Source organism: Panthera onca, chromosome B3 (assembly GCF_046562875.1).
Source record: "Panthera onca isolate mPanOnc1 chromosome B3, mPanOnc1 haplotype 2, whole genome shotgun sequence".
Taxonomy (NCBI): domain Eukaryota; kingdom Metazoa; phylum Chordata; class Mammalia; order Carnivora; family Felidae; genus Panthera; species Panthera onca.
The window spans coordinates 70,822,777-70,841,357 of NC_138344.1; the positions used below are offsets into that span (position 1 = coordinate 70,822,777).

At 38.4% G+C, this 18,581-nt stretch overlaps 1 protein-coding gene across 3 annotated transcripts in view; it reads right to left on the reverse strand.

Annotated features, from left to right (window-relative positions):
• The window catches only part of LOC132669333 (olfactory receptor 4M1), a 130,998-nt gene that overhangs the window by 57,787 nt on the left and 54,630 nt on the right, over nucleotides 1-18,581 (reverse strand). The gene's annotated exons all lie outside the window — the stretch shown is intronic.

Genomic DNA, 18,581 nt, shown 5'->3' on the forward strand with positions numbered 1-18,581 from the left:
TTCCCTGCTCATTGATTGGAAGAATAAATATTGTCAAAATGTCAATACTACCCAAAGCTATCTACACATTCAATGCAATCCCAATCAAAATTGCACCAGCATTCTTCTCGAAACTAGAACAAGCAATCCTAAAATTCATATGGAACCACAAAAGGCCCCGAATAGCCAAAGTAATTTTGAAGAAGAAGACCAAAGCAGGAGGCATCACAATCCCAGACTTTAGCCTCTACTACAAAGCTGTCATCATCAAGACAGCATGGTATTGGCACAAAAACAGACACATAGACCAATGGAAGAGAATAGAAACCCCAGAAATAGACCCACAAACGTATGGCCAACTCATCTTTGACAAAGCAGGAAAGAACATCCAATGGAAAGAGACAGTCTCTTTAACAAATGGTGCTGGGAGAACTGGACAGCAACATGCAGAAGGTTGAAACTAGACCACTTTCTCACACCATTCACAAAAATAAACTCAAAATGGATAAAGGACCTGAATGGGAGACAGGAAACCATCAAAACCCTAGAGGAGAAAGCAGGAAAAGACCTCTCTGACCTCATCCGTAGCAATCTCTTACTCGACACATCCCCAAAGGCAAGGGAATTAAAAGCAAAAGTGAATTACTGGGACCTTATGAAGATAAAAAGCTTCTGCACAGCAAAGGAAACAACCAACAAAACTAAAAGGCAACCAACGGAATGGGAAAAGATATTTGCAAATGACATATCGGACAAAGGACTAGTATCCAAAATCTATAAAGAGCTCACCAAACTCCACACCCGAAAAACAAATAACCCAGTGAAGAAATGGGCAGAAAACATGAATAGACACTTCTCTAAAGAAGACATCCGGATGGCCAACAGGCACATCAAAAGATGTTCAACGTTGCTCCTTATCAGGGAAATACAAATCAAAACCACACTCAGATGTCACCTCACGCCAGTCAGAGTGGCCAAAATGAACAAATCAGAAGACTATAGATGCTGGAGAGGATGTGGAGAAACGGGAACCCTCTTGCACTGTTGGTGGGAATGCAAACTGGTGCAGCCGCTCTGGAAAGCAGTGTGGAGGTTCCTCAGAAAATTAAAAATAGACCTACCCTTTGACCCAGCAATAGCACTGCTAGGAATTTATCCAAGGGATACAGGAGTACTGATGCATAGGGGCACTTGTACCCCAATGTTTATAGCGGCACTCTCAACAATAGCCAAATTATGGAAAGAGCCTAAATGTCCATCAACTGATGAATGGATAAAGAAATTGTGGTTTATATACACAATGGAATACTACGTGGCAATGAGAAAAAATGAAATATGGCCTTTTGTAGCAACGTGGATGGAACTGGAGAGTGTGATGCTAAGTGAAATAAGCCATACAGAGAAAGACAGATACCATATGGTTTCACTCTTATGTGGATCCTGAGAAACGTAACAGAAACCCATGGGGGAGGGGAAGGAAAAAAAAAAAAAAAAGAGGTTAGAGTGGGAGAGAGCCAAAGCATAAGAGACTGTTAAAAACTGAGAACAAACTGAGGGTTGATGGGGGGTGGAAGGGAGGGGAGGGTGGGTGATGGGTATTGAGGAGGGCACCTTTTGGGATGAGCACTGGGTGTTGTATGGAAACCAATTTGACAATAAATTTCATATATGAGCAATAAAATAAAATAAAATAAAATAAAATAAAATAAAATAAAATAAAATAAAATGTTAGTGGAATTTGCCAGCCAAAAAAAAAAAAAAAAAAAGAAAAGAAAAGCAATTTTAAGAATCAAAACCACATTGAGATAACACCTCACACTGGTCAGAGTGGCTAAAATTAACAACTCAGGAAACCATAGTGTTGGCAAGGAGGTGGAAAAGGGGGAACCCTCTTGCACTACTAGGAATGCAAACTAGTGCAGCCACTCGAAAAAAACAGTGTGGAGGTTCCTCAAAAAATTAAAAATACAATTACCCTAAAACGCAGCAATAGCACCACTAGGAATTTATCTAAAGGATAAAGGAGTACTGATTCATAGGGGCACATGTACCCCAATGTTTATAGCAGCACTTTCAACAATAGCCAAATTATGGAAAGAGCCTAAATGTCCATCAACTGATGAATGGATAAAGAAGGTGTGGTATACATATACAATGGAATACTTCTTGGCAATGAAAAAGAATGAAATCTTGCCATTTGCAACAATGTGTTTGGAAATGGAGTGTATTATGCTAAGTGAAATAAGTTAGTCAGAAAAAAACAGAAATCATATATTTTCACTCATATGTGGAATTTGAGAAACTTAACAGAGGACCATAGGGAAAGGGAAGGGAAAAAAAAGTTACAAACAGAAAGGGATACAAACCATAAGAGACTTATATACAGAGAACAATCTGAGCGTTTAGGGGGGTGGAATGTTTGGGGGGGCAGGGAAAATGGGTGATGGGCACTCAGGAGGGCACTTGTTGGGATGAGTACTGGGTGTTGTATGTAAGCCAATTTGACAATAAATTACATTAATAAGAAAAAAACTGTTTCCTGCTCCTATTCAAATCCTCTTCTTCCATTATTCTCATCAGAGAATAATGACCCTCTGCTGTAGCCCACACTGTCCACATTCCAAATCAGCTAAAATCCCTGTGGCTCTTCTGTAATACAAAGTCAATGCACTAATTGAAGAGAAAACCTAATCAGTCTATTTACAATACTCCAATTTTAAATTCTTTCTACAGAATCCTAAGCAACTACAGTTCTACCACTCTATTTGCTGTTGTTAAATTACTGCTAAAATCCATGCAAAAGACAGGACTCAAAGAATGTGTTCTTCATAAAGTTTTAGAAAAATTTTAGACTGCAGTTACCTATGAGAGTGGTCTCAATCTCTCTTCCCTTTCCTCTCTTCCTTTTCCTCTCTCTCATTCTCTCTCTCTCTCCAAATATTCTCAGGGATATCTCTGGCTTTTGGCAGAAAAAGAATTTGCCTTCAAGTTAGGCAGTTTCTAAAAATAGTCTCCACTATACAGATACCATTTACTCTGTGATAATTTTGTTGCTACATAACTAAACTCCTTCCTGACTCTCAAGCCAGAGTTCTATCTAATCATATCATGACCTGTATAAATGCTTTTACATATCAAAACAAAAACTCAGTATCTATTATTTGTGAATCAGAGTTGTTTCCACTGCTAAATCTGGAAAAGATCATTTTTGTGCAGGGGATATGTGTATTCCTTTGCCCTGAAAGCCTTACAACCTTCATGCTATGGACTGAGTATTTGTGTTGCCCCAAAATAATACATTGAAATGCTAACCCTCAATGTGATATTACAGTATTGGGAGGTCACAAGAGTGGAGCCATCATGAATGGGATTAGTGTTCTTATAAAAATGACCCCCGAGAGATCCCTGGCTCTTCCACTGTGTGAGTATTCACAGTGACAACCATCTGTGAATAAGAAGCATGTCCTCACCAGACTCTGAATCTGCTGGCACCTTGGACTTTCCAGTTTCTAGATTTGTGAGAAATAGATTTCTGTTATTGATATGCCAGCCAGTCTATAGTAATTTTGTTACAGCAGGAAACAGACTAAGACACTTCAGGAATTAGATAGCTTTTTAGTACCATGACCTTTCCAAGCATAAACCCCTCACATGCAGCCTGGTTTTTCTGGTGTCATACAATGACAAAACCACCCCACATTGGCAACTTTGTGCTATCATAAAATATGTTGAGAATTGCAAAACTCTCTAGTTTTTAATTCTCTTCCTTGTAGGTATTATGGCCACACTCAGGATAGCATTTGTCAAATGATGCATAATCATTGTTGAACTATCTTTACCAAATAATGAGGTTTACATATCATTCAGTCACAGATTCTTAAGAATGCAAAGAAACTTCTAGATAAGCCCATTCAGCTATACATCTAATGCTCCACCCCAACAACTGGTTCTCTAACGTATTGAATTCCCATCCAGTGATGAGAAAGTTATTTGATTTCTGCCCAAGAAAAAAAAAATCCTTGTAATTTTGTGTGGTGATGGTTATGGGTGTTAACTAGACTTACTGTGGAAATCATGTTGTGATATATACAAATATCGAATCACTATTTTCTACATGTGAAACTAACATGTTATATGTTACTTATGTCTCAATAAAAATATTTAAAAGGTCTTTAAAAATTTTGGGGGGCCTGGGGGGACAATAAAATATATATGCTTATAAAATATATCAACAGGTCAAGGCTAAAAATAAACTTATCTGAGGGATACCTGGGTGGTTCAGTCATTTGAGCATCAGACTCTTGCTTTCGGCTTAGGTCATGATCCCAGGGTTATGGCATAAAGGCCCATGTCAGGCCCTGTGCTGTGCATGGAGCCTGTTTAAGATTCTCTCTCTCCCTCTGCCTCTCTCCCATGCTCATGTACTCTCTCTCTCTTAAATAAAAAAAAGTTAAAAAAATTTAAAAATAAATGAAAATAAACTCATCTCAACACAATCACTTCATTTACTAAAATGGACAATTAAAATCAAATTAATCTAAATCACCATTATTTGTTTTTCCTGCTTTGAGCGTAAGTCTTCTCACTGATAATACTGTAAAACAAATACTGAGACAACAATAAGGGAAAGAGATCCTATGAGTTTGGGCAGACTTAAGGCAAAGCATATTAGAGAATGAAGAAAAGAAACTAATTGCAGTAGATGTGGGTAATGACATTATTAATATTTAAACTAGTCCTCTAGCTATTTGTTGTTTTAGGAACTTGTAATAGATGGAGGACACAAGATCTGAGGGGATGGATCATGAAAACAAAAAATTTTTAGATTGACATTACTTGAGAGAAGCAATTTGTTGACTTGATGGGTCTCTAATCTGCCTATTTCTTTTTCATTCTCTGGTTCATCCAAAGTAGCTTCCTTACTGTAAGGCTTTCTTCCTTACCCACTCCCATCCTCTCCCTTCCCCCTCTTAGCATCCCAAAAATTCACATCACAGCTAAACCACCCTTTCCATCAAGGTTCTCTATACACAGTTTCTCCTAGCTAGAATGCCCTCCTCATTCAGGTGAGTTCCACTGTTCTCTTTGAACCTCATGATAACTACAAACCCAAAACCTATGACAGACACACAAAAATAAAGAGAAAGAAAGCCAAACAAAACACTATGATACTCATCCATTACAAAGAAAGAGGGCAAGAGAAGAAGAAAGGAACAAAAAATAACTACAAAAACAATCAGGAAACAAATTTTAGATTAAATGATAATAAGTACATGCCCATCAAAAAAGACTTTAAATCTAAATGGAGAATCTTAAATTCTCCAATCAAAAGACATAGAGTGGTGATATGGATAAAAAAAAAACAAATAAGACCCATCCATATACTGCCTACAAAAGATTCATCTCAGCCCTAGGGATGCAAACAGACTGAAAGTGAAGTGATGATAAGACATTCACCATGCAAATAGAAGTGGAAACAAAAGCTGGGGTAGTAATACTTAGACAAGATAAAATAGACTTTAAAACAAAGAGTGTAACAAGAGACAAAGAAGGGCATTAAATGATAAAGGGATCAACCTAGCAAGAGGATAACAATTTTAAATATCTGTGCACCCAACACTGTAATATCTAAATGCATAAAGCAGATATTAACAGACATAAAGAGAGAAATTGATGGTTATAAAATAAAAGTAAGAGACTTTAACATTCCACTTACATCAATGAATAGATCATTCAGACACAAAATTAATAAGGAAATAATGTCTTTGAATAACACATGCACCAGATGAACAGAACATATACATGTAAAATATTAGATCCCAAAAGAACAGAATATATGTTCTTTTCAAGTGCACATGGAAAATCCTCCAGATTAGATCACATATTAGGTCATAAAATAAGCCTCAATAAATTTAAGAAGATTGAGATCATACCATGCATGATTTCTGAGCAAAATGCTATGAAACTAGAAATAAATCACAAAAGAAAAAAAAACTAAGAAAAACGCGAACACATGGAGACTAAATGATACTAAACAACCAATGGATCAATGAAGCAAAGAGGAAATAGAAAAATACATGGAGACAAATGAAAATGAAAATACAACAGTCCAAATAATCATTGAGACACAGCAAAAAGTGGTTCTGTGAGGGAAATATAAAGCAAACAGGCTTACCTCAAGAAACAAGAAAAAACTTAAACAGTTTAACTTTACACCTAAAGGAACTAGAAAAAAAAGAAAAAATAAAGTCAAACATGAGTAGAAGAAAGGAAATATTAAAGATCAGAGCAGAAATTAATGATGTAAAGACTTAAAAAAACAACAGAAAAAAATCAACAAAACCAAAAGCTGGTTTTCTGGGAAAAAAAAAAAAAACTAAACTAAACTAAAAACCCTTAGCCAGGCTCATCAAGAAAAGAAAGAGAAAAGACCTAAATAAATAAAATCAGTAATAAGAGATAAATGACAACTGACACCTCAGAAATACAGAGGATTGTGAGAATACTATGAAAAATTATATGCCAACAATCTGGTCAATCTAGAAGAAATGGATAAATTTCTAGAAATGTATAACCTCCCAAAACTGACCCAGGAAGAAATAGAAAATCTAAACAGATCAATTATAAGTAACAAAATTGAATTGGTAATCAAAAAAACAAACAAAAAATAAAAGTCTAGGACCAGATGCACTCACAAGTGAATTCTACCAGACTTTAAAGAAGAACTAATACCTATTCTCCTCAAACTATTCCAAAAAACAGATGAGGAAGGAAACCTTAAGTATAGAGAAAAAACTGAGGGTTACTAGAGGTGAGGGCACTTGTTGTGATGAGCACTGGATGTTTTGTGTAACTCATGAATCACTAAATTCTACACCTGAAATATAAAATTTAAATAAAAACTTGAAAGAAAAAGAAAAGAAAGTAAAAACAAAAGAATAAAATACCTAAGAATAAACTTAACCAAGAGGTGAGTACTTAACCTGTACTCTGAAAACTATAAAACACTGATGAAGGAATTCAATATGACACAAACAAATGGAAAAATATTCCAAGCTTCAGGATTGAAAGAATTAACATTTTCAAAATGGCCATACTACCCAAAATAATCTACAAAATCAAAGCAATACCTGTTAAGACACCAACAGTATTTTTCACCAAACTAGAATACTAAAATTCATATGCAAACACAGAAGACCCTAAATAGCCAAAGCAATCTTGAGAAAGAATGAAGCTGGAGGTGTCACAAATCCAGATTTCAAGATATACTAGTTATCAACAATATGGTACTGGCACAAAATACACACATAGATCTATAGAACAGGATAGAGGGGCACCTGGGTGGTTCAGTCGGGTTAGCACCCAACTCTTGATCTCAGCTCAGGTCATGATCTCACAATTTGTGAGTCTGAGCCCTGAAATTGGCTCCGTGCTGACAGTATGGAACCTGCTTGGGATTCTCTCTCTTTTCCTCTCCTTCTTCCTCTCCCACATGCACTAACTCATCTCTCTCTCTCACTCGCTTGCTCTCTCCCTCCCTCTCTCTCTCAAAAATAAAAAAAGCTTTAAAAAATAAAATAGAAAAATAAAAAAAAATAGAACATGATAGAACCCAGATATAAGCTCATACTTATATGGTCAATTAATCCATGACAAAGAAGGTAAGAATGCACCATGGGGAAAAGACAGTCTTTTCAATAAATGGTTCTGGGAAAACTGGACAGCTACATGCAAAAGAATGACACTGGAACACTTTCTTACACCATATACAAAAGTAAACTCAAAATGAACTAAAGATTTAAACATGAGACCTGAAACCATAAAACTCCTAGAAGGGATTATAGGCAGTAATTTCTCTGACATTGGCCATAGCAACATTTTCCTAGATAGTTTTCCTGAGGCAAGAGAAACAATAGCAAAAATAAATTACTGGAACAATGTCAAAATAAAAACCTTTTGTACAGAGAAGGAAACCATCAACAAAATAAAAAGACAGCTTTCTGAATGGAAGAAGACATTTGTAAATGATATATCCAATAAGGGGGTAATATCCAACATCTATAAAGAACTTACACGACTCAACATCAAATAAATTAATTAATTTAATTAAATAAATAAATAAATAAATAAATAAATAAATAAATAAAATAATCAAATTTAAAAGTGGGCAAAGGATCTGAACAGACATTTTTCCAAAGAAGACAGTTGGCCAGCAGACACATGAAGAGATGCTAAACATCACTAATCATCAGAAAAATGCAAATCAAAACCACCATGAGATGTCACTTCACATCTGTTAGGATGACTAAAATAAAAAGGACAAGAAATAGTAAGTGGTGGCAAGGATGAGGAGAAAAGGAACCCTCATGCACCAATGGTTATTAATGTAAATTGGTATAGCCACTGTGGAAAACAGTATGGAGTTTCCTCAAAAAGTTAAAAGTAGAAATACCATATGATCTAATAATTCCACTATTGGGTATTTACCCAGGGAAAACAAAAACACTAAGTCAGAAAGATATATGTGCCTCCTATGTTTATTGTACCATTATTTACAATAGTCAAGACAACCTAAGAAAGCAACCTAAGTGTTCATCAATAGATGAATGGATAAGGAAAATGTGGTGCGTACACACACACACACACACACACACACACACACAGGAATATTATATAGCCATAAAAAGGATGCAATAGATTATGCCATTTGAGACAACATTGGTGGACCTAGAGAGTATAATGCTGAGTGAAATAAGTCAGACCAGGAAAGACAAATATCATATGATTCTACTCATAAACAGAATCTTAAAAAACAAACAAACAAAAAAAAAAAACAAAGAAAAAGCAGAATCAGACCTATAAATACAGAGAACTAGTGGTTGCCAGAAAGGAAGGGGGTGGGGAGCTGGGCAAAACTGATGAAGGGGAGGGGGAGATACAGGTCTCCAGCTACGGATTTAACAACTCAGGAATAAAAAGCAGAGCATAAGGAATACATTCAGTGATACTGTAGTAGCAATGTAACAGGACAGATTATAGCTATAAGTGTGCAGAACACAGTATAATATGTAAACTTGTCCAATCACTAATTTGTACACCTGAAATTAATGTAACATTATGTCAACTATACTCAAAATGAAAATAATTAAAAATTTTGAAAAAAGTATTAAAAAATAAAAAATAAAAGTAAATTCATTTGTCCTCTAATTCAATGCTTGTGAAACTACCTTAAGTGAAGCCTAGCTTTTTTTTCCAATTCATTAGTTGACAATTTTGTAAGGTAAAAATAAGTAGAAACTGAAATATAAAAACATATATATAGCGCATTCTGTATTATTAAACACACATAAAACTTGTTTCCCATAAATGTTTTTATTTCAGTGTTTTCTTTCTCAGCTTTTTATTGACATTACAGTTAGTTAACACACAGTGTGATATTAGTTTCAGGTGTACCATATAGTGATTCAACATTTCCATCCAACACCCAGTGCTCATCACCAGTGACCTCCTTAATCCCCATCATCTATGTAACCCATTCCCCACCCACCTCCCCTCTAGTAACCATACGTTTATTCTCTATAGTTAAGAGTCTGTTTCTTGGTTTGCCTCTCTTTTTTCTCCCCATGTTAGTTTGATTTGTTTCTTAAATTCCACATATGAGTGAAATCATATGCTATTTGTCTTTCTCTGACTGACGTATTTCTCTTCCATAATACTCTCTAGCTCTATCCATGTTATTGCAAATGGCAAGATTTCATTCTTGTTTATGGTTGAGTAATAGTTCTTGTGTATGTATATCACATCTTCTTTATCCATTCATCAGTAAAGGACATTTGGGTTCTTTCCATAATTAGTCTACTGTTAATAATATGTGTGTGTGTGTGTGTGTGTGTGTGTGTGTGTGTGTGTGTGTGTGTGTTTAAATGCTTACTCTTGATTTCTGTATTTGTCATGGACTGGTAACAATTTGAGGACTGCACTGGTGCAATGACCATACTTTGAGTAGCATTATTCTACGTCATACCTCAAGCCCTCTTCAATGAACTAAGATGTCTGTCATAGGGAGTTTTAAACTGTATAGATTTCTCCCTTCCTCCAAATTTCTTTCACATCTGTAAATACAGGATAATGCAGTCATGCACCTTGGAGTTGTCTTTATTAACTTTGGTATGCCAGGTGTTGTTTTTACAAATAATAAAACTCATATAATTTTTAAAATGTCATTTATATGACAAATATTTAATGAGGACCAGTAGATGCATGTATTTTTTCACCTTGATTAATTCTAAGTTGATTGATGTTTGTTCTCAACTTCAAAAGACTTAACAATGTGGGAGGAGAGAAAAGATAAGTACACAAATAACGATAACATACAGCAGCTTGTGACAAATGTTTTAGGAAAGATACAAAGATGGTTAAATAAAAATTCAGAGATGGAAAAGTTGCTTTGGTTAGGGGAATAAGGAAAAGCATTACGGAAAAATGTCATTTGAAATAGACCTTGAAGGATAGATGGGGTTTTTGCAGGTGTATATGGAAGTAATGAAGATTCTAAACAGAGAGACCACAAAGAAATGAATATGGGAAATTCAAAGCTATCTAGAGAATAAAATGCTGTCCAATCTATGTATAAAAGGGAGTAAGGAAAGATAAGAAAATTGATACCAATTTATGGATAACTTGAGAATTTCTGAATAAAACCATTGATGTTTTTTATCAGGCAAGTAATAAGATCAAGGCTATGTTTTAGGAGTTTCTAAGTCCTGAAGTAGTATAACTAAGAGGTAATAAAGGTCTAAATACCATTTTTCCTCCTTAGTCTTTCCATGTGAGGAGTTTGTTTTTTAGATATTCCTCATTCTGTGGTCCACAGACCCGTGTTCCTATGGAATACAATCATGATGTTCTCTATCAGTTTACACCATGTGGTATGAGCATCATTCCCACCTGGGGGTTTTAGTCATACTACATAAATTTCATATGCCATAAGGTAAAAAGGGGACACCAATCAATGACATCAAATACTCCTCTCATATTAACTGGGAAGCCACATGTTCCTCTGTAGTATTGAAGTCAGTTACCTTAAAAAACTGACACTTCAGGGGCGCCTGGGTGGCTCAGTCGGTTGGGCGTCCGACTTCGGCTCAGGTCACGATCTCGCGGTCAGTGAGTTCGAGCCCCGCGTCGGGCTCTGGGCTGATGGCTCAGAGCCTGGAGCCTGCTTCCGATTCTGTGTCTCCCTCTCTCTCTGCCCCTCCCCCGTTCATGCTCTGTCTCTCTCTGTCTCAAAAATAAATAAAAAACGTTAAAAAAAAAACCTGACACTTCTTGCTCTTTTCTCTCCTACCTAAAGAATTCTGACAAGCTGTCCTTTTAAAAGCTACTTCTAACTTCTACAAATTTTATTGTCAATGTCCTACAGTGTTCTATACCTCGACATTTTCCTCATCAAGCTCACTGTACTTCATTTCTGTATCTTCCAACATGTGCACAGACATTAGAGGTGTTCCTGAAACTCATATCAAAACTTTTGGTAAGGGCACCTGGGTGACTCAGTCGGTTAAGTGTACAACTTCAGGTCAGGTCATGACTTGGCAGTTTGTGAGTTCGAGCCCCACATCGGGCTCTGTACTGATAGCTCAGAGCCTGAAGCGTACTTTGGATTCTGTGTCTCCGTCTCTCTCTGTCCCTCCCCCACTCATGCTCTGTTTCCCTCTCTCTATCATAATAAACATTAAAAAAATTAAAAAAAAACTTTTGATGACACATTTTGCTTTATTGTTCCTCAAATTTTGTCTTCTAAAAACTTTTTAGAATCTATATTCCAGGTAGGCAAACTATTTGTAAATAATAGTGCCTCAGAGAAGTTGTCACTCTTTACTGACTCCTGAGAGAACATGCAATCATTAACTTTTTAAGTATCCATCAGCTTAGAGAAGAACTTTCCTAATGCCATAGAGGCCAAGTCCCAGGAGAACGTGTGATAAAGAAAGTACATTCTTAATTTTTGTGAAGCAATAAAACTCTTTATCCAAAGAAGTATATGGTTCATCACCCAGGTCCCCTAGAGATTTGGTAGATGTCAAAACTATGGTATTTTTACCTTTTGAGCACTGCAGAAAGTCATGACACCTCCGTGTCAATTCTCTTTCATTCCAGAATTTCTTAATTCTAATATTAATATTCCTGTTTGGGAACGTTTAAAAAATAGATACATGCTACTAAAAGCACAAAGACAGCTTCCACCAAATCATTATAAAAGACTTCTCAGAGCACTGGTATGGACAATAGTTTAGAAGCAAATTTGTTTTTGAAAATTTTTGTTTGTGACCCAAATGTAAGCCTTTACAACTTTCAGAACTCACATCCCTGCATATTGCCACACAACACACACACACACACACACACACACACACACACGCACGCACACACGCACACATGCACACACACTCAGGAAACTTAGATCCCTGACACCTTTTCCATGAGAATGTAGGATAAAGTAAGTGTACTTAAAGAAAAAGTATTTGACTTCTCTTTTCTGGTGCAATTTTTTTAAGTTTTCTTAATATTTATTTATTATTGAGAGATGGAGAGACACAGAGCGTGAGCAGGGGAGGGGTAGAGAGAGAGGGAGACACAGAATCTGAAGCAGGCTACAGGCTCTGAGCTGTCGGCACAGAGCCTGACGCGGGGCTCGAACTCACAAACTGCGAGATCATGACCTGAGCCACAGTCAGTCACTTAACCAACTGAGCCACCCAGGCACCCCATCTGGTACAAATTTTTAATTTAAACAAGCATATAAGAAAAATCAATCCCAGAGGAGTGCCGGAAGATGGCGGCGTAGGAGGACGCGGGGCTCACAGCACGTCCTGCCGATCACTTAGATTCCACCTACACCTGCCTAAAGAACCCAGAAAACCGCCGGAGGATTAGCAGAAGGGAGTCTCCGGAGTCAAGCGCAGACTAGAGGCCCACGGAAGAGGGTAGGAAGGGCGGCGAGGCGGTGCGCGCTCCACGGACTGGCGGGAGGGAGCCGGGGCGGAGGGGCGGCTCGCCGGCCAAGCGGAGCCCCCGAGTCTGGCTGGCAAAAGCCGAGGGGCCGGACGGACTGTGTTCCGACAGCAAGCGCGACTTAGCGTCTGGGAGGTCATAAGTGAACAGCTCTGCTCGGAAAGCGGGAAGGCTGGAGGACAAAGGGAGGGAGAGCTGCTGAGCCCCCGGACGGCAGAGCTCAGCTTGGCGGGGAACAAAGGCGCCAGCGCCATCTCCCCCGCCCATCCCCCAGCCAAAATCCCAAAGGGAACCGGTTCCTGCCAGGGAACTTGCTCGCTCCACGCAAACACCCAACTCTGTGCTTCTGCGGAGCCAAACCTCCGGCAGCGGATCTGACTCCCTCCCGCTGCCACAGGGCCCCTCCTGAAGTGGATCACCTAAGGAGAAGCGAGCTAAGTCTGCCCCTCCAGCCCCCGTGCACCTTGCCTACCCACCCCAGCTAATACGCCAGATCCCCAGCAACACAAGCCTGGCAGTGTGCAAGTAGCCCAGACGGGACACGCCACCCCACAGTGAATCCCGCCCCTAGGGGAGGGGAAGAGAAGGCACACACCAGTCTGACTGTGGCCCCAGCAGTGGGCTGGGGGCAGACATCGGGTCGGACTGCGGCCCCGCCCACTAACTCCAGTTATACACCACAGCACAGGGGAAGTGCACTGCAGGTCCTCACCACGCCAGGGACTCTCCAAAATGACCAAACTGAAGAATTCCCCTCAGAAGAATCTCCAGGAAATAACAACAGCTAATGAACTGATCAAAAAGGATTTAAATAATATAACAGAAAGTGAATTTAGAATAATAGTCATAAAATTAATCGCTGGGCTTGAAAACAGTATACAGGACAGCAGAGAATCTCTTGCCACAAAGATCGAGGGACTAAGGAACAGTCACGAGGAGTTGAAAAACGCTTTAAACGAATTGCAAAACAAAATGGAATCCACGATGGCTCGGCTTGAAGAGGCAGAGGAGAGAATAGGTGAACTAGAAGATAAAGTTATGGAGAAAGAGGAAGCTGAAAGAAAGAGGGATAAAAAAATCCAGGAGTATGAGGGGAAAATTAGAGAACTAAGTGATACACTAAAAAAAAATAATATACGCATAATTGGTATCCCAGAGGAGGAAGAGAGAGGGAAGGGTGCTGAAGGGGTACTTGAACAAATTATAGCTGAGAACTTCCCTGAACTGGGGAAGGAAAAAGGCATTGAAATCCAAGAGGCACAGAGAACTCCCTTCAGACGTAACTTGAATCGATCTTCTGCACGACATATCATAGTGAAACTGGCAAAATACAAGGATAAAGAGAAAATTCTGAAAGCAGCAAGGGATAAACGTGCCCTCACATATAAAGGGAGACCTATAAGACTCGTGACTGATCTCTCCTTTGAAACTTGGCAGGCCAGAAAGGCTTGGCACGATATCTACAGTGTGCTAAACAGAAAAAATATGCAGCCGAGAATCCTTTATCCAGCAAGTCTGTCATTTAGAATAGAAGGAGAGATAAAGGTCTTCCCAAACAAACAAAAACTGAAGGAATTTGTCACCACGAAACCAGCCCTACAAGAGATCCTAAGGGGGATCCTGTGAGACAAAGTACCAGAGACATCACTACAAGCATAAAACATACAGACATCACAATGACTCTAAACCCATATCTTTCTATAATAACACTGAATGTAAATGGATTAAATGCGCCAACTAAAAGACATAGGGTATCAGAATGGATAAAAAAACAAGACCCATCTATTTGCTGTCTACAAGAGACTCATTTTAGATCTGAGGACACCTTTAGATTGAGAGTGAGGGGATGGAGAACTATTTATCATGCTCCTGGAAGCCAAAAGAAAGCTGGAGTAGCCATACTTATATCAGACAAACTAGACTTTAAATTAAAGGCTGTAACAAGAGATGAAGAAGGGCATTATATAATAATCACAGGGTCTATCCACCAGGAAGAGCTAACTATTATAAATGTCTATGCGCCAAATACCCGAGCCCCCAGATATATAAAACAATTACTCATAAACAGAAGCAACCTCATTGATAAGAATGTGGTCATTGCAGGGGACTTTAACACCCCACTTACAGAAATGGATAGATCATCTAGACACACAGTCAATAAAGAAACAAGGGCCCTGAATGATACATTGGATCAGATGGACTTGACAGATATATTTAGAACTCTGCATCCCAAAGCAACAGAATATACTTTCTTCTCGAGTGCACATGGAACATTCTCCAAGATAGATCATATACTGGGTCACAAAACAGCCCTTCATAAGTTTACAAGAATTGAAATTATACCATGCATACTTTCAGACCACAATGCTATGAAGCTTGAAATCAACCACAGGAAAAAGTCTGGAAAACCTCCAAAAGCATGGAGGTTAAAGAACACCCTACTAACGAATGAGTGGGTCAACCAGGCAATTAGAGAAGAAATTAAAACATATATGGAAACAAACGAAAATGAAAATACAACAATCCAAACGCTCTGGGATGCAGCGAAGGCAGTCCTGAGAGGAAAATACATTGCAATCCAGGCCTATCTCAAGAAACAAGAAAAATCCCAAATACAAAATCTAACAGCACACCTAAAGGAAATAGAAGCAGAACAGCAAAGGCAGCCTAAACCCAGCAGAAGAAGAGAAATAATAAAGATCAGAGCAGAAATAAACAATATAGAATCTAAAAAAACTGTAGAGCAGATCAACGAAACCAAGAGTTGGTTTTTTGAAAAAATAAACAAAATTGACAAACCTCTAGCCAGGCTTCTCAAAAAGAAAAGGGAGATGACCTAAATAGATAAAATCATGAATGAAAATGGAATGATTACAACCAATCCCTCAGAGATACAAACAATTATCAGGGAATACTATGAAAAATTATATGCCAGCAAATTGGACAACCTGGAAGAAATGGACAAATTTCTAAACACCCACACTCTTCCAAAACTCAATCAGGAGGAAATAGAAAGCTTGAACAGACCCATAACCAGCGAAGAAATTGAATCGGTTATCAAAAATCTCCCAACAAATAAGAGTCCAGGACCAGATGGCTTCCCAGGGGAGTTCTACCAGACATTTAAAGCAGAGATAATACCTATCCTTCTCAAGCTATTCCAAGAAATAGAAAGGGAAGGAAAACTTCCAGACTCATTCTATGAAGCCAGTATTACTTTGATTCCTAAACCAGACAGAGACCCAGTAAAAAAAGAGAACTACAGGCCAATATCCCTGATGAATATGGATGCAAAAATTCTTAATAAGATACTAGCAAATCGAATTCAACAGCATATAAAAAGAATTATTCACCATGATCAAGTGGGATTCATTCCTGGGATGCAGGGCTGGTTCAACATTCGCAAATCGATCAACGTGATACATCACATTAACAAAAAAAAAGAGAAGAACCATATGATCCTGTCAATCGATGCAGAAAAGGCCTTTGACAAAATCCAGCACCCTTTCTTAATAAAAACCCTTGAGAAAGTCGGGATAGAAGGAACATACTTAAAGATCATAAAGGCCATTTATGAAAAGCCCACAGCTAACATCATCCTCAACGGGGAAAAACTGAGAGCTTTTTCCCTGAGATCAGGAACACGACAGGGATGCCCACTGTCACCGCTGCTGTTTAATATAGTGCTGGAAGTTCTAGCATCAGCAATCAGACAACAAAAGGAAATCAAAGGCATCAAAATTGGCAAAGATGAAGTCAAGCTTTCGCTTTTTGCAGATGACATGATATTATACATGGAAAATCCGATAGACTCCACCAAAAGTCTGCTAGAACTGATACATGAATTCAGCAAAGTTGCAGGATACAAAATCAACGTGCAGAAATCAGTTGCATTCTTATACACTAACAATGAAGCAACAGAAAGACAAATGAAGAAACTGATCCCATTCACAATTGCACCAAGAAGCATAAAATACCTAGGAATAAATCTAACCAAAGATGTAAAAGATCTGTATGCTGAAAACTATAGAAAGCTTATGCAGGTAATTGAAGAAGATATAAAGAAATGGAAAGACATTCCCTGCTCATGGATTGGAAGAATAAATATTGTCAAAATGTCAATACTACCCAAAGCTATCTACACATTCAATGCAATCCCTATCAAAATTGCACCAGCATTCTTCTCGAAACTAGAACAAGCAATCCTAAAATTCATATGGAACCACAAAAGGCCCCGAATAGCCAAAGTAATTTTGAAGAAGAAGACCAAAGCAGGAGGCATCACAATCCCAGACTTTAGCCTCTACTACAAAGCTGTCATCATCAAGACAGCATGGTATTGGCATAAAAACAGACACATAGACCAATGGAAGAGAATAGAAACCCCAGAACTAGACCCACAAACGTATGGCCAACTCATCTTTGACAAAGCAGGAAAGAACATCCAATGGAAAAAAGACAGTCTCTTTAACAAATGGTGCTGGGAGAACTGGACAGCAACATGCAGAAGGTTGAAACTAAACCACTTTCTCACACCATTCACAAAAAGAAACTCAAAATGGATAAAGGACCTGAATGTGAGACAGGAAACCATCAAAACCTTAGAGGAGAAAGCAGGAAAAGACCTCTCTGACCTCAGCCGTAGCAATCTCTTACTCGGCACATCCCCAAAGGCAAGGGAATTAAAAGCAAAAGTGAATTACTGGGACCTTATGAAGATAAAAAGCTTCTGCACAGCAAAGGAAACAACCAACAAAACTAAAAGGCAACCAACGGAATGGGAAAAGATATTTGCAAATGACACATCGGACAAAGGGCTAGTATCCAAAATCTATAAAGAGCTCATCAAACTCCACACCCGAAAAACAAATAACCCAGTGAAGAAATGGGCAGAAAACATGAATAGACACTTCTCTAAAGAAGACATCCGGATGGCCAACAGGCACATGAAAAGATGTTCAACGTCGCTCCTTATCAGGGAAATACAAATCAAAACCACACTCAGATACCACCTCACGCCAGTCAGAGTGGCCAAAATGAAGAAATCAGGAGACTATAGATGCTGGAGAGGATGTGGAGAAACAGGAACCCTCTTGCACTGTTGGTGGGAATGCAAATTGGTGCAGCCGCTCTGGAAAGCAGTGTGGAGGTTCCTCAGAAAATTAAAAATAGACCTACCCTATGACCCAGCAATAGCACTGCTAGGAATTTATCCAAGGGATACAGGAGTACTGATGCATAGGGGCACCTGTACCCCAATGTTTATAGCGGCACTCTCAACAATAGCCAAATTATGGAAAGAGCCTAAATGTCCATCAACTGATGAATGGATAAAGAAATTGTGGTTTATATACACAATGGAATACTACGTGGCAATGAGAAAAAATGAAATATGGCCTTTTGTAGCAACATGGATGGAACTGGAGAGTGTGATGCTAAGTGAAATAAGCCATACAGAGAAAGACAGATACCATATGGTTTCACTCTTATGTGGATCCTGAGAAACATAACAGAAACCCATGGGGGAGGGGAAGGAAAAAAAAAAAAAAAAAAGAGGTTAGAGTGGGAGAGAGCCAAAGCATTAGAGA